The following is a 12,321-nucleotide window of genomic DNA, read 5'->3' on the forward strand; positions in this document are numbered from 1 at the left end:
GCCATAGGTACCATGTGACGCATGAGTCGTTGTCTTGCACCCCAAAGACGAGGCTGAGTCTCAGTATTTTAGCAAAACCAGCTTTATTCACCTCGAAACAGAAACAGCAAGGTTATTTATTGCTGCAGGATCTACCATTCTACTATACACAGACACAGCAAACAGGCAGGGTTGGGGCAAAATGTGGCCAAGTTATAATATTCCCTGCATCACCCATTGGGCAACCGGTGCTTTGCGCATGGCAGTGGTCAGCTTGTAGTTGTTTCTGTGGCACTGTAAACCTGCAGTTGCCTTGGTGATGGACAAGCAATCCTCAATAGACATGGCAGTCACGCTTCAGCATGTTGTGGAAGGTTCTCAAAAGAGGCAATTGCACTTCTGTGTGTTGCTCCCTTGGGGAAGGTCTCACAATAGATAGATAGATAGATATTGTACATAGTGTGGAAGCCAGCCTTGGACACAGACAGACGGACACCTCCATGTCTACCAAAAGCACATATTTATTTTACAAAGTTCTCACACACACAGCCCCTGCACCAATCACCATTTTGAGTCCTTCAACAGGTCCTTTTCTGCCTCCACTCCACTCCACCAAGTTCTGTCCTCTTCCTCCCGACTGCAGCCCCCGAATGGAGTGAGGCGGCTCCTTTTATTCAGCCCCGGATGTGCTCCAGGTGTCTGATGACCGACTTCCGGCAGCACTCCCCAGTGTGGCGGAAGTGTTACCCTTGCACCCGGAAACACATAACCATTTCTGGTTTGTCAGCATTTCCTGGTGTCCTGGAAGTGCTGTCCCCCAGGGATCAAGGACCTGACGGGTACCCAGGGAAAAGAAGTGCTGCTCTCCCGGTTCCTCCTTCCTCCAGGCATCCCGGCGGGGCAGGGTTCCTGGCCATCTATCACAATAGGTATAGTAATGGGTTACCTAGTTTGCACTAGGTTGCCCCACTAAGTTGAATAAAATCAACACTATAAAAACCAAAAGGCAGTGTGGGAAGCTGGTTAGCCCCAGATGCATATTCAACTTGCAGAGATTGTGGTTTTTCAAGGCATCAGCATAAGAATGAGAATGCAACCCCCTAGAAGAAACTGAAAAGAGATTCCCCAGAAGCTTAGGAGATTAGTTTTCTGTTTCAGGAATAACAACAATCAAGATGGGCATAAGACTGATCCTATTTTTTGATTTCCATATTCATCCATATATGTCTTTGTTTCTATCTATGGCCTACATTGTACTTAACTAGAAGGAGCAGAGTCATATTACCCATTTCTGGCTGGTAGCCTGAAACCTCTTGAGATATCAAGCCCCTTAAGGGCTAAATGAAACCTCAGGAATGCAGGAACATCAGCTAATATTGGAATTTCTCTAGTGGGTGACCCTGAAGTTAGTGATACTGTCGTTTGTCTGGACCCTCAAAAGTGATACTGTCGTTTGTCTGGAAGTAATCCCAGGATTTCTGAATCTCCTTAAGGCAAATAAGCATGACGTAGTAACAGGTACAAGGATCCAATGCTGGACACATCCACATTCACTCATGTTGTGCTAATTTTATAGTTGTCACTTCACAAAGCCTGCTCATCTTTGGAATATGAGAGGGCAAAATAGAGAATTCATGTAGATTCATACATGCAGTAACTGAGCACCAAATCACCAACTATTGTACCAGTATGCAACAAACTTAAAACATCTTAAAAATAAATATTAGTAAGCCTATTTTCTACAACCAATTAACAATGCTTGTGCATTTTTCTTTTATTTTTACGTTATTTCCTGAAGACGTACATAAATACTAGACCAGTCATATATCTCATACAGTATGTCAGTATACAATTTCTTTGGATAGAACTTTTTTGTTTTCCATAAAATAGAGCCTTACTGTTATGACTAACAAAAGATACAAGAACAACATTGTCACTTCAAATGAAAAGCATATTGAGCTTAAGTGGTTGTTGTGTAGTTTATATATGTACAGTACAAGCAACTCTCCTTTTGCTGTTATACTGTACTAGAAACACATGGACATCTGATCACCTCAAGATCAAGGTTCCAACTCCAATAGTTTGCAAGTGCTAGCAGGTTACCGCACCACATGTGTCATTCACTCATGTCATTCTTTTTCTTCCTATTATGTAATCACCTTCTGCAATTTGCTTCACACCCAGCAGATATTACTGTTCTTTTTTAAGTTTTGAAATGTCACCTCCTTGGTCAGTTTCCTGATCTGGTCTGTCATAGGAAAGACGCAAACCTTGGTAACTTTGCAGCGAATGCCACTAGTCATATTGTTTGCTTCACTACCACATGTAGTGTGGTACTTGAATCTCTGAGGTTATGGTTTCAAATCCCGCTATTGACACTGTGTGATTATGAGCAAGTCATTTCACCTGCCTGTGCTGCAAACTGGAAAAAAACAAAAGTATCTCAGTAGTATCTCAAATGGCATCAGTTAAATAAGAAATAATAATAATTCATAACCTTTCAACTAACACCAATATCAAGGTTCTAGTCCTTAGGAAAAATAGAATACACAACACTTTACCAAAAATCATATACACTATCTACATTATGATTATGGAAAAAAATTGTTTGCAACCCTGATTGTGTCAGTATTCCAAATACACGGTGTATCTGAAATTAAAGAAAAAAAAAAGTTAGACATTAACTCATCTACAATATTCATCCAACAAACAAGGAAATGGAACAGGACAGGTATATGATCTACCTTTTAAAACAATACAAGAACAACATTACACAGAGATACCAAGATCACAAAGGAACTTCAGAGAAAAACCTAATTCATCTATCCGTCTATTTTTGAACCCATTTCTGGAACCAACCTGGCAGACTAGCTGAGAAATCGGCCCATTGCAGGGCACATTCACCCACACCCAGTATTAAGGTGGCATTTCAGAGTAACAAATGAAACTAGCATTCATGTCTTCTGTTGGATAACTTACAGGAAAAATCAACATGAGCAAAAGAACATGCAAAACACCACATAGTTAATGATAAGGCTTGGATTCATAAAACATTTTAGCCATTAATAAAAAAAGTATCCAAAATCATTTAAAAGGTTCTTAGAGAGCAGGGCTTTATTTTTTATAAAGGTTTAAAGGAAATAGCAAAGTCATGGAACCAACTTGGAAAAAAGTTGTGTTGCCAAAATGTTTGGATTTTTATCATGGAATAGCCAGCATAGCAAACTGAATGGTTGTGTGCTGTTATATTGATACGAACCTTCTCAAAATGTTAATACCAAAAGAGCAATATTGAGCTCAGTTTTATAATTTATAATTTATAGATATTCATATTGTCTAACTGACAGTGTTAGTCTGCTCATGCACCAAGTGAAAATATATAGGAGCAAGACAGTCTCAACAGAAAAAAGAGACAAGAATAGACCCAACAAAGGTATACCACACACACACACCAAGAAAAAATAAATAAATTTAATAATATAATTAACGTAACTGGCCTGTCAGACTAACATTCATGTAAAAGCACCTGTTCCCCCTGTTGGGTACATACTGTAGTGAATGCTTCCACATCCTCAAATGTAAAAATCACAAGGTCTCATTTCCTACTAATTGTTGAATTTTTTCCCTTCTTGCCTATGCCCTGTGATGTGAATGTTTTTTAGGTTCAAGTGATACCCTATACTTTATGGGTAGAAATGTAGAGGACTTTATGCATGTGAAGGGCTCCTAACTCTCAACTAATCAAATTACAGAAGGATAATCATTAAAGATTTACATTTCTAGTCCAGATTATTACTTTAATTAATACAGAAATGCCCTGGGCTACAATCCGAGGCTCTTAATGAGTAGACAGAGAACGATTCTTGTATGTAACTTGTACAGATCTCTAACTTCATAATGAAGTGGTGGAAGCCGACTTACTGTGTAAGACTGGTTGGCTGTCTTCTCATGATAACCAGGGTAGGCGACACTTGCATTACATGGAGTGCATTAATCACAAAATCCTGGCCCTGTTTTGCCATCATATTACAAAAGAGTAGTGCGAGGAGAATTTGGATATTGTGAGCTGCATAGTTGTATCATTTAGCACTGCCCAGAATTCTGAATTTCTGGTTTTATATTATATTTGTATGTTTATTATTGTAAAGGCTGGTCATGTGCAATTACTAGGCTGTCCTGCAACTTGTGAGAAAGCGGAACATCACGCAGTATGACTCCAGTGCTGCATTTGCTTGGCTTTGATGTACAGCATATTATCAGTGTATGTTACCTTATATATCACTGTCATATGAGTAGTTTGGTTGGCTGGCCATATCTGCATTCACATAGATTGAACTTTTGGTGCATTTTTGTTTACAGGGATACTCATGATAAATTCTGAACTCAAATTATTTATAGTTTCTCCTTTTATATTTAGATATGTTTTTACTTATATGAGCAGTGAGACTAAAAAAATTATCTCTGTATTGTATGCTCCTTAGTCCATCATTAATCTGAAATGGGCTTATAGCAATTTAATTAGTGATTTAAATAAAAGGATTTTTTAGCTGGTTGCTATTGATTGCATTATTGTAGGCATATAGAATCAAAAGAGTTTATTGTTATAAATACCTTTCATCACTTCTTTATTTAAAAAAATATTTAAACAAATAAGAAAATGAGAAGTATAGTGGTTAATACTACTGCCTCATGGATCTTATGTCCTGGATTCAGATTTCACACCCGATTGTTGTCTGTGGGAAGGCTACATGTTCTCTCCTCTCTTCGGTGTGAAGTTTCTTCCCACATCCACAAAGATATGCATGTCACATTAACTGGCGACTCTAACATGGCTGTGCACCCTGTCCAGCGATGATTTCTGCTTAATGCCTAATGTTGCTGGTATAAACTGCGGCCCTGAATTGAGTCAAGTGATTTTCCAAATGTTATGTTACATCAGCGGTTCTCAAACTGTGGGGCGAAGTAACAAAAAAGGGGGCGTGAAGATGTGAAAAAAAGAAAACAAGAATCGAAAATATGAAAAATACATCTATTGAAAACGAAACAAATTAACTTTACATTCTGATACTAGAAAAATAAATATAGAGTTAGATAAATGTCGATAAAAGTTAAATAGGTATAATAAAATATGCATCTATGATATATCATTAATTAAAAATGAACAAATTGGTATTAGTGGACTCCTTTCAAAAAAACATTAGGGGGGCGCGATTAAAACTGTTATGAAAACTCAGGTCACAAATACTTTAAGGTTGAGAAGTGCTGTGTTACATTATAAAAAAAAGACACAAAAACTGTTGGTCCAAACATCATCAGAAATTGACAAGCAGGCAGGTATAATTCATCCATCATTTTTGTGAGTCTTCTTGTATAATTTTTTTTTTTTTATTTTACACCCACCGTAACCATTGTAGGGCCATTGAGAGTAAGACAGGATCAAATCACAAGTCACCCCTGTCATTACCTGTTCAGAGTTTAGAGTCATTATTCAATTCAAAAGATGCCCATCATTAGGTGGAGATGAAGGATGAAAAAAATCATGGCAGACACAGAGAGAATGTGCAAACCCAACACAGGTAGTGACTGGCCCAGGATTTAAAACCTGATCAACAGAGCTATGAAATAGTGGCAGTGCTAAGCAATGCACCACCGTGCTACTCCTTTGGAAAAATTGATACTGTAGCTTTCAGTTATTTTTTTATTGATGTATATACAATTATTCACTAAATTAGTTCAGCATAGTGTTTCAAACAAGAGGTCAATGAAAATAGAATTAAAAAAGGATCTATTGTTTTAAACAGTTTAATTTTATTAATCTTTTATCTGGAAGGTAAAATATCAAAGAGAAAAGCAGGGTAAAATCTGTTATCCCTACAGACTCCCACTGAGTTCAATTTAAAAACAAACAATAATACCTTGTAAAGATGCTGTTAAAAAACGTTGGCATGTTGATGTGCACTGCCCAAAGGTCAATGATTCAGACTCTCTTTTGAACAATTCGTCTGGATTTTGGCATTTTGTAAGCACACACAGGACAGCTCTCTAGCAAGCCGACCTTGACAGCGAATTGGATAAATAAACCTTCAATTTACCCCCTCCCGCTCGATGCTGGCCCGCTCAATCCCACTGGAGCCTTCACCTATCCATATCGTTCAACTCATTGCAACTTTCAAATGACGCATGTCGGCGGCTTTCCGGAGCCTGTGACAAACACCATCTTAAAGATAAGCTAACAGCGCTCGCTTTCTGAAAAGTCAAAGTCAATAGTGTCTGCATTGAAAATTTAATGCTGGTTCTCTTCTTTACCTATCGTTTGCTTCCGTCTCCTCCTCCCTGCTGCATGCTATCCCAGGAGGCACTTCAACTGAAAGCACCACTCCATAACAGGTAATGACGTGGCATTTAATGATACTGTCCAAAGTGATCCAGGCCTGCAGAAAGTAATGTGCGCTCATGTACCAGATAAGCATGGCTGAACGTACCAGAACAGCAATATCTTTCACTGCTCTGTCACTAGATACAATGTGACATATGCTTTGCCATTGTACCTGGCTTTTTTCTTTACTTCAGCGTCAAGGGAAAAGAGTGTTTTCTGATATAGCATGCCAAAGTGTTAAAGGAAGTCGGTAAAGGTAGGCAGCAACACAGCCAAGATTAGTATTCACAGTCGCTTTAATACTTCAGTGCACCCTGATTCTCAACTAAAAATCTCTGAATTAAACCTCATTGAACAGGGTGCTTAATCGACTCTGACATATTGTACTGCAGGCAGAAAAAATGTTTCAGTATGAAATATATGGTTAAAAGAGTGACTATAGGTGTCTCATCATCTACTCTGGTGCCTCAAGTTAAAAAAAGAAACACGAAAGCTGTTTACATCATTCATTTCAGGCAGCAGAGGAATGAAAGTATCCTTTGAGAGCTAACTTCACCTGATGATACAAACGTGTGTTTCCCACCATTCTTTTTTACAAAGTTGTGCTATTTTTCTGAAACTGCAAAACAGACCAGGCGTCTCAGTTCTGAAGCTTGCCACAAGCTTGTTAACTGTGACTTAACCAGAGTGAGATCCGCAGCGGAGACTTCATGATACCTGACAAGCTTATATCACTGTTATGATAGTGAATCAAACACACTTTTTACTATTTCTATGCAGACTTCAAAAGACACTCTTTTGGAGTTCAGGGATTCAAAAGAAAGAAGAATCTTACAAAACATCCCGACGAATGCTCTGCCAAGAAAAAGGAAGAATGGATGGTTCAAGGCTTAGGAAGCAGCAGGTGTCCTTCCCCTGCAGCATTTCATGCTGTCAGTTTATTTAAGAAATGTGCAATGACTATGTGGAGATGCAAGGTGTGGCATTCATTTAACGTTTTAAATTCTGCGGAAACTTTAAATGTGCAGATAGAGTCCCACCCCTGACCCCCCACCAGGATTTCCAACGAAATCTAACTTTAGATTTCCAAAATGACATATCTTTCATCTGGCATCTGTTGTTTGACTATCACCTAGGATGGCCATCACATGCCAGTTTCCTCATTCACCACTATAACAATTTAATTACATTCATCTCATTTACTTCAAATGATCCCATTGTAAATCTATTTCCCTGCCATTCTGAAGACAATATTCAAAAACGCATTGGATAGACTACTTGCACAAACACATATTTTCCTTAAATAAAAGAATCATACTCAGTACGAAAGTGATGTTCCATATGAGATTATTTGCAAGGATCTGCTCAGAACTTTTTCAGAACTTTGCAGGAACTCAGTAGTATAATCCTAAAGTAATCATGCTGGCCATGTAGTTGACCATTTTATCTTAAGCTTCTGTAACATTAGGCAACTTTTCAAGCGATTTTGAGTCCTATTTTCATAATCATAATCTTAGTAAGTTAGAGGCAGTCGATGATGCATACCTAATGTAACATACCCAGTGACTCACTACAACTAATTTGTGACTTGTTACGATAAAATCACGCAGGTTTGATTTTGTCTTTAATTGAAGGGGCAGGCTGTGCATGCAGGAGAGCTGACAGCCAATAAATGCTCTTCAGAAAGTACAATGTATAGAATGAAGTGACGAGAAATAAGGGCCAAGATTGCTGCTGAACTTTCCACAGCTATTAACCCTTAATTGAACACATGCCCCATACTACAGACTGCTATTGGTTATCAGAAAAGGGGTGAGCATGACGTTGCCGGATGGTTGGCACGGGATCACTAAATGTAAAATCGGGGGCAATTTTCAGTTGTTTAAATTAACAATGAAGTGATCTGGCTAATCTGACATACTATTGAACTACAAGTCGCATAATGTGACAATGGCTCATTTACTTGCTGTTTTATCCTATACAAAGTATCATTTTAGACAGGGTTAATAATAATAATAATAATAATACATTTTATTTTTTTTGAATGCTAAGCTTCTTGAAATTGCTTTCCAAGCATACTATTGAACTTGCTACTTTATTTTTGTTGATTTAAGTTATGTTCTATTATTAAGTTTTCTTTCCAAACAAAACCTTTTCATAAAAGTATTGAATACGACTTCATATTCCATGGTTGTCAGTGTCCATCCATTTCACTGTACAAAAATGTTTTTTTCACATCACTCTTAATCTTCATGTCCTGGGGCCTCATGTATAACGCCGTGCGTAGAACTCACACTATAACATGGTGTAAGCACAAAATTGGGAATGTGCGTACGCACAGAAAAATCCAGATGCAGGAATCTGTACGTACGCAAACTTCCACGTTCTTCCGCTACATAAATCTTGATCAGCGTGAAAAGTAACACACGTGCACGCGCCTTCTGTCCCGCCCCAACTCCTCCGAGAATTACGCCTCTTTGAATATGCAAATCAATATAAATAGCCTTCTGTGAAAAGACAATGGGAAAAGCACGGGGGAAAATATAAGAATTTCAGCGAATACCAAGTGGAGGCAAAGGAAAAACACTATTTGTTGGTTTAAACAGTGGTATAATCAACAAAAGGAAGTTGATCGAGTGACAGAGTGTCGGTGAAACTCGAAAGCTCAAGTTCGCAAAGTCGCACAGTGCCCGAAATAAAAAAGAAGTCACATATCAAAGTCGCCGTGAAAAGGCGAGTCGTAGCCCACCGTCTGAGAGTCATATGAAAGCTTATTAGGGTACAGACAAAAAAAATAGACACACAGTGGGAAAAAAGCACGAAATGTCAACTTTAATCTCGAAATTTCCACTTTAATCACGTAGTTTATTTTGCCATTAAAGTAGAACATCATAAAGTTCATCTTAAAATCGTTTAATTTACTAGTTTCTCAAATCCCATTGTAACTAAAGTAGCAAATTAAATGCTTTGTTCTGTATTTGATCTTCTATGTGCTCTGTGTGTGAATCACTACCTGCTTCTTAAACGGGCTTTCTCTTTCTCCGACAGGACACATAATCCATTACATTCGTGATATTACAGCTCTCTGAATAATTAAAATACTGAGATGTATACGTGATATCTTTTTCATGATGATAGGAATGAAAGCATGTTATTAAACATGGTAACACGGTGGCACAGCGCTTGTTCATGTCTCACACAAGAGGCTTGTTGCGCCATGCGCGACCTTCGAAGAAATAATTTATTACAGAAGTACTGTCTCTTTCAAACGTACTAACCTCCAATTCCTGTCCTTACTTTTCTTTCTCCAAATACCCAATCGCCACACAATCAGCTCTGTAATAGACGTGAAGCCATTTGTAAGCTTAGAACGCCGATTCTTCAAAACTTTTAAGGAACATTGAAATATCTTTGTAGTACTTGTTTAATTATTCTATCCATCTGTCCTTCCAGTGTCGCGTCAACACCAGCAAGAATGCAACGCAATGCAGGAACAATCCCTGAACTAGCTAGCGCTGCAGCACCGTGTCCTCACATGTTTAATTATTAACAATACAGATTATTTAAATGGGCGGCACGGTGGCGCAGTGGGTAGCGCTGCTGCCTCGCAGTTGGGAGACCTGGGGACCCGGGTTCGCTTCCTGGGCCCTGACTGCGTGGAGTTTGCATGTTCTCCCCGTGTCTGCGTGGGTTTCCTTCGGGCACTCCGGTTTCCTCCCACAGTCCAAAGACATGCTGGTTAGGTGGATTAGCGATTCTAAATTGGCCCTAGCGTGTGTTTGTGTGTGTCCTGCGGTGGGTTGGCACCCTGCCCGGGATTGGTTCCTGCCTTGTGCCCTGTGTTGGCTGGGATTGGCTCCAGCAGACCCCCGTGACCCTGTGTTCAGATTCAGTGGGTTGGAAAATGGATGTATGGATTATTTAAATGAAGTTAAAGTTTTATCTGTATAATATAATCAACATATTTTGCTGCATTTCATCTTAAAAATGATATCGTCATCATATGTAAATACGAGCTTTATAAAGTGGCGCAGGTTGTGCAATATTATAACTGTAGTGCAAGTTTACAGTGAGGTAATTGTACTTATAAGTACAAACAGTTCTACAAGGAGCACTTGATGGACTGATTGAGTACTTTTTCTAAACCGCGAAGTCCGTACAGGAAAGTCTCTGAAACGTTTTGCCGTGGCTCAGGCAGCGTCTGCTTCGTGCTGTATACCAATAATTTCCAATTAGCTGCTGCTGTGATTCCCCACTCAGATACAGTGATATAAATACTCCGAGTGGTGCAGTGAGAGTAATATGGAAAAAGATGATCTGCTGTGGCAACCCTTAACGGGAGCAGCTGAAAGAAGAAGAAGATGCATTGACAGTCACAACCCTAAAGCAGTTATGGTATTTGGAATACTATGGCTATTCCCTGGACCATTATATTGCTGCAGGTTAATTACAATCAGATGCATTACACTAATAAACAATATGCAGTTAGTTTCAGTGTATTTATAAAGCCACGTCAGGAATGTGGATCTAAGAAAGAAAGGGTGACCACACAGGAACAGTAGCACTACTTTGACGCTGGGTGCCACCAGTCTGCAAAACCGAGGGGAGAAATTGCGTACGCCAGGGTATGAGGTACCGTGGAAATGTGTGTGGCTTTATGCCAAGTTTAAGTTTTATACATCGCAATTTGAGCGTGGAAACGTTCGTACGCAACATTTCTGTGCATATGCACCGTTTATACATGAGGCCCCTGGTGAGGACCACATTTACCAAAAAATAATAGACTTGAATTTGAGAATTGTATAGATTATAATTTGGGATAATCAGGATACTGTGTATTTCACTATTAAGAATACAAGAAATATGCAGGCAGCCTGGAACACAAGTAAAAAAAGAACCAGTTGATTAAAATTGTAACCAGGTAGCCTCTATATTGTATCAGCTTTTGCTTCTTATTTATCCTTATCATCCTTAACTCTTGTTTACTCTTCTGTCCCACATCTATCTCTCCATGACCATTCCTAAATTTTAAGGGCAGCATGTGCTAAACTACCCTAATTAGAACTTCATGGCAGAGTGCCATATACATGTTAAGCTTGGGCCATTAGTTAAAATGAAGTACAGCTCTTTTAAGCTATATGCTGCCAAATGTCAGTCTGTACTCTTCTTCGTGCCACTTGTTTAATTTGATTTAAAATGTAGGGATTATCATGTAGGTGACATAGTCGTTCACCAGATAATGTTGCCACCTCACTTCTTTTCATGTGCTTTCAGTATGTTCATTAATTTCTACTGGGACGTGAGGTCGTTTCACAGTCCAAAGATATGGTTTAGGTTAATTTTTTAATCTCTCATTATTGAACACTCTTTAATAGCATTTTTTCAGATATCTCTGAAACTTGCCTTAGTCCTGTGTTAAGTCAGATCTTTGATGTTATCAAACATCTTGTACCTTTTCTGGTCCATGTATACAGAGAAGCACTGATGATATTTCACCTTAAATTTTACCTGCTGAGTCTGGAATTTAGATTAATATCATTCTATGCTCCACTGCAGTGGATGGACGCTCGAAATGAGAACCATCCACCAGTAATCCGTTTGTTCCTTGATTTTCAGCCATTTAAATTCAGAGTATTTCATTGTGGGGGCACTCTTTACTCCAACGTTGATTCCTTCTCCATGACCTAGTCATCAGCTCCAAACATCCTCCTAGGAGAGAGCTGAGAGACAGTAGAACTGCGTTTGACATGCAAGTGTCTAACAAGTTCCATTCACTTCTAAACTTAGAACGGAGGAAGAAACAGTAGAGGAATAGTTACATCACTTCCACTTAAGCCCTGTGAGTCTTGTCTCTTCTGGTCCATCCATCATATAAGAAAAGCTAAAATAGGAAGTCAACATTCATTTGTAAACTGTATGCAGGCTTTCCTGAGAGAAGTCTGAATTGTCTATGAACTACAGCTAAG

Source organism: Erpetoichthys calabaricus, chromosome 9 (assembly GCF_900747795.2).
Source record: "Erpetoichthys calabaricus chromosome 9, fErpCal1.3, whole genome shotgun sequence".
Taxonomy (NCBI): Eukaryota; Metazoa; Chordata; class Cladistia; order Polypteriformes; family Polypteridae; genus Erpetoichthys; species Erpetoichthys calabaricus.